This window comes from Tubulanus polymorphus, chromosome 4 (assembly GCF_964204645.1).
Source record: "Tubulanus polymorphus chromosome 4, tnTubPoly1.2, whole genome shotgun sequence".
NCBI lineage: Eukaryota > Metazoa > Nemertea > Palaeonemertea > Tubulaniformes > Tubulanidae > Tubulanus > Tubulanus polymorphus.
In genome coordinates, this window is record NC_134028.1 from 18,869,882 (window position 1) to 18,875,881 (window position 6,000).

The 6,000-nt window shown below is 38.1% G+C and overlaps 1 non-coding gene across 1 annotated transcript; it reads right to left on the bottom strand.

The window, feature by feature from the left end:
- Positions 1-5,927: 5,927 nt before the first annotated feature.
- On the bottom strand, positions 5,928-6,000 carry Trnar-ccu (transfer RNA arginine (anticodon CCU)). The gene has a single exon. It is a non-coding gene; the product is annotated as a tRNA-Arg (tRNA).

Genomic DNA, 6,000 nt, shown 5'->3' on the forward strand with positions numbered 1-6,000 from the left:
TAACGTGTGTTGCCTCAACTCAAACGAATGTGTCTGTGTGTGATACCCATTCTATCTCGAAATCATGAAATGAGATTTAGGTTAACGGGCGGTGAAACTCCTCGATTCTGATAGAGCGATGAGGTTTATAGAGCTGGGTTTTGTGAATAACTGCACTGGCGTGCCTTTAGTTTGAATTTGTATTTTGGATATGCTGTCTGGTCAAGACTTGGTCTTAGTGATTCACTATCCTATGGAAGTCAAATCAGGGATATCAGGATTGTCACAATTGGCCGATAGAAAACACAGGGTGCCAACGACACCTTGATTCCTTGAAAACTCCTAAACCAAAGTCCTTGAATATCCTTGAATTTGAACAAAATGCCCAAAAGTTCATGAAAACTCCTTGATTTTTGAGAAATTGGCAATAAGAAAATTTTTAGGTTTTATGACTGACAGCAGTGGCGGTTCAAGTCATTGGCTGACCAGCAGACCCGTGCGTCCTCTATGAAAAGTTGACGTATCCTCGAAAATTGGGAAAAACAGGAAGTTAGGAATGATCCAACATCTGGTAATCAAACAAGACCTACAGACCTACTGTACTATTTACTATTTGACAAACAGTAAGATTTTCTCAAAACCATATCCTGTACTTTTAATTTTTCTTTATTTAGAAATTTTCATTAGAAACTTTTTTAAACATAAATAAAGGCCGGCCTGATGGAAAATGAATCATACTTTTTAATGGAAAAAAATAAAGATAAAATGCTGCCTGTCTGGTCACTTTTGTGCATACAGTTTTCCTTTATTAATGAGAAACAATGCATCATTTTTGTGGCCTTACTATTCGAGTCAAACTATCGCATCTAATCACTCAGAACCACCTTTTTCATCCCGGTTTTTCGTCCTTTCAGTGGTGTTCTCACTTGGGCAGAGCATCGGGGCTTGGTTATTGGAACTAGACCTAGTATAGCCTCGACGCGACGCAGTGGAGCTGAGAGATTTCCCGGACCTAGACCAACGTAATGCTTGCACAGAAAGTCTCCCAAGATCTATTTTTTGGTTAGATTAACGTGTGTTGCCTCAACTCAAACGAATGTGTCTGTGTGTGATACCCATTCCATTTCGAAATCATGAAATGAGATTTAGGTGGCGGTGAAACTCCTCAATTCTGATAGAGCGATGAGGTTTATAGAGCTGGGTTTTGTGAATAACTGCACTAGCGTGCCTTTAGTTTGAATTTGTATTTTGGATATGCTGTCTGGTCAAGACTTGGTCTTAGTGATTCACTATCCTATGGAAGTCAAATCAGGGATATCAGGATTGTCACAATTGGCCGATAGAAAACACAGGGTGCCAACGACACCTTGATTCCTTGAAAACTCATAAACCAAAGTCCTTGAATATCCTTGAATTTGAACAAAATGCCCAAAAGTTCTTGAAAACTCCTTGATTTTTGAGAAATTGGCAACAAGAAAATTTTTAGGTTTCATATGACTGACATCAGTGGCGGTTCAAGTCAGTGGCTGACCAGCAGACCCGTGCGCCCTCTATGAAAAGTATGAGAATCTACAAACATTTGGCAGAATGGATTTCAAAGAAAACCATCCCAAGCAATAACAGACATCCAGATCTACCAAACTTTCACGGCGATACATCCAGTAACGACTGAGCAGTCGGTACAACAATTTGGTAATATTACGTATTATATAAGATATCTTTATTTCACTCAGTATAACAGTAAACGTAGTCGTATTTGTTATGTGCATATTGTAATTTTAGATACTATAGAGGAATCTCGTTATAACGAACTCGGATACACCGTCACGACTCATCGGATATAACAAATATTGAATTTCGTTCAAAATAAGACAATTTGATTAATTTCATACTGGATATAACGAACGATCGGTTATAACGAACACATTTTCTGGTCCCGTGAAGTTCGTTGTAACGAGGTTCCACTGTATACATGTATATTCAATGGAAATTTCGTTTTAAGGAATCGGCAAATTTCTCTGTCTTTTTTTGTCATTTGACGTGTAACACATACTGCCGACGAAAAACTGTTTTAAGGGGTTTTCGCCGCGTTATATTTTACAGTGAGTACATAGGCATGTGAATTTTCAGCCGCGTGCATTTAATTGATGACCAATGACGTCACTGTGACGACACGTGAATAATTTGTATATGTGTCACTGTGGATATGTATGCTTATGCTTGATTGATGTGACTTTCTATGGAAAATCACTGAAAAATGCGGCACATTGTTGACAGCTGGCTATCTCTTTTTTTATTCCCGGTATATACGAATGTAAGTTAAAATCCCCTCAATTGAAATCTCCATGGTGTCGAGTTCCATGAACGGATAGAGGTTCGTTTGTATTGATTAGATATTTTAAGGCCATCAAAATATACATCGCGTACCTCAAAATGAAAGCTACGATAAAGAAGTATCTTGTGGCTACGTCATCTTGAATATATTCATTTAATTTCTGGAAGGAATTAGTTGTTGACGAGTTACATTGGAATTTTATTGAACTCATACGTATTTACATATAAAACTTCACCTATGATCGTTTCACGTTTAGATAGCATGACTAAAGAAGAAATGGTACAAATATGATTTTGTTCCTACATGCGTGTGTGTAAAGGTAAACATAAAGACAAATACATGAATATAGTATTTCGAAGGATTATTTGAAGTACGGGCTTTTGCTACTAGTGGTGCAGTAGCGTCAACAGGTAAATGAGTGAGTGTGTTAAGATGAAAGCGATTTTCCTATTTGGCGGATAACGCAAATTAAACGGGCATCGTTGATTTAAAGTCCGGTGTACGGTGTAATACTCGCAAATTAAACGGTCATATATACCGTTGATATAAAGTCCGGTGTATGGTGTAATACTGATTTATACGTTAAGCGAAGTAGAACCATCGTTCATGATAACAGTGCGCCCCTCTGAAAGATCCCTGAACGAGGGCATGTACGTTACTGATTTCCATCGTTCTCTCAATAGTTCCAGGAATAGTCTCGGTAAGGTATATATATTGTGGTTATTACGCAAATCCACCCATCTCAGTTGCGGGAACTGATTCCTGTGTTGCAAGAACTGAAAAAGATCGAATTCCAAGAATCATGTGAATTCAGATATTTCAGAAAATATACATATATTTCAGTGTGCATAAGATACTCAACAATTATGGTTTAAAGAAGGCTAAAAGATAAATTCTCTCTCATTTTCCCGAGCAACTTTCTTGCCAGTAAATTTGGTATTTTTGCGTCTAATGTTGACTGCGGGTCGCAGAGAACCGCGTGAGGCGACGAATCACAGGGGCTGGCTCACATTAAAAAAGTTTGGTTTTCTCGCGCGAGAATTCAAAGCTTTTGGTTGACATATCAGTTTTTCGCGTGTGATTCAAAAGGTTTTGTTTTTCCGCGAGAGAAAACCAAAAAATGGGCCTATGTTAACCAATTCATTATCTAGCCTCTAGTCGTTCAGAAAAATTTTTCAAACCAAAGTATAGAATTTTCACGTGGGAAAACCAAACTTTTAGAATTCACGCGCGAGAAAACCAAAAATTTAGAATTCTCGCGCGAGAAAACCACAAGTTTTGAATTCTCGTGCGAGAAAACCAAAAGGGGCCAATGTGAAAATTGTCTACTGTTCCTCTAACCGTATACAGAAATTCTTTTTAGATGTCCCGAACCAGTCACCACAGAGCTGTAGCTTGGAGTAATTATTTCAAATGAGGGGCCTACTGCAAAACGATGATGTCAAATCCAGATACTATTATTCTATAAACCCTGGATTTAACACATTATCACTTTCGCAGTACCTACAACCCATGATACTGACCCTTGTGCAACGGGTGGCTGTATATCCATTTTCCGGCTTGGCTTTTCCTACCACCCAATCAGCCAATCTTTTTTCGCCTAATCGTGTTCGCACGTTTTTGATTTGTCCTCTGTTGGGGAAACGTTGTCAAATACTTTCTTACCTGTACAAATCTAGATATAATCCTGGTATCAAGCCTGTTGCCTTGTAAGCCTATATACTGTAAATGAGGTAATTTAGCCAGTTTAGGGAACAGTACGTGCACTGTATCATTGGTTATGCCTGTATATCCTAGCTCAACGCGGGTTATCCTGGCAGAGAAAAGACGAAACAATTATTAGATATCATGCATCTGCGAGTTCAATATACGATATTTACCCCAGCAATCTAGATAGAATCGAAACTCTTCTCATCAAGAATAGGCTATCATGTTACTTTACAAAAATAATGATTAATTGCCAGACGTGCACATCGATTATGTTCCATGGCTTCAATGATTAAAAACAACATTTAGCAACTTAAACGCAAAACGGCACCAGACGAAACAGACGAGATGAATTCTGATTTAAGTGTATATGATTTAAGTATAAGTGGTTATAAACGCACAGATTATTTTATGAAAATAACACCCAAGAAACAGGGACTATATGATGTATGACACTACAATTGAAATATAGCCTATTTAGCATTGAACCGATGCTAAGAATGCTAGAGGGATGGATTGACTGGTGTACCATACGAAAAGCAAATTTCAAATTCAAATTGAAATATATTTCACTAAAAACATTCAAAACAGCCAAAAAATGTCTCAATAATGTTTGCACGATTCCGTACAACAAGGCGTCGCCTGATTTTCTAAAAAAAGCAATCACGTAACGATACATTCGAATATTCGCAAAGAACTATTGAAATGAATAGGTTAGTCTACGTCAGATAAAAAAGTCATCCCCCTTTGGAGACTTTCACCTTAGTAAAGACCAACTGTCTGATTTCCGACGGCAGATGCAAAATAAGTTTCGAGATTCAACGAATATTTCATGGAATCACAATTAGATCTACGCAGAACGTGATTAAATAGAATCATACAATCACGCAACCCCGGTTAGGAATGATTAAGACTTACGTATACAGGGAATAGGGAATGAAGAAACTAATTTCTTTTTTAAATAATGTTCGGTCCCGTCAGAATACTGGCTCTCGTCAAAAGATTGATTCGTGAATATAGGAAATCGGAACAAATCCTGTCTAAGATATTTCAATGAACCGAAAAACTTACTGCCGTTTTGCCTCAGGGGCGAATTCAATAATGTTTTAGCATTTTTTCTAAATTATACAGTTTCAGTGGGTATTTTTAGTACATAAAGGATTATGATAAAATATGCCATCAGACGAAAAGATTTTTTCGGCTAACACCGACACGAACAGGTAACAAACTGTACTGAAATATTATGAAAAAAACCGCCAGCACGATGCAGATAATTTCATAGAGCATCAATGGACCAAAACCGTCGAACTCCTGCCCTACATCATGTTCGCAAATTTATCATTTTCATATTCAAGTTCAATAGAAAGAAAGACTTAGAACTACCTTATTGCTGCAGTACAATTTGTACTGCAGGCTTTCAGTATACATTTTAACACTCCTTTTTACCAGTTTCTCTGGGAGAGAGCCCTGTTCACGGGCGTCGCGCCGGCAGCGCTCGCACTTTCGGCTTCGCATCCGATTAAAGGTTTTTTTTCAGAAATGCGCCCCCTTTCAAAATTCCTGGATCCACCCCTGCAGAACATAATAATAACGTCGCTAACAAACTTTACGCACGCTAATAAGTGAATCTAAATGATGGCTGAAACGAAGAAAGGTAACTATGCAAGTTATCAGACCAAATTATCGCGTGAATTGTAACAGACACGGTTATATCCAACGTTGTATATCATGTATTTTAAACACATTCAAACTCCGTAGCACGTATCAAGGGGATTACAAATCAGCTGAAATGGTACATGTCAACAAGTCATCATTTTAGTTGTGGTTAGTGTATTAGAACAGAAAAACCCCGAAATGCTTCATCGTTTTAAAATCAAAGTTCAGACCTAAGTAAGATTGACCAAAATACCCCCGGCGGGACTCGAACCCGCAACCCCCGGCTTAGGAGGCCGATGCCATATCCATTAGGCTACGGAGGC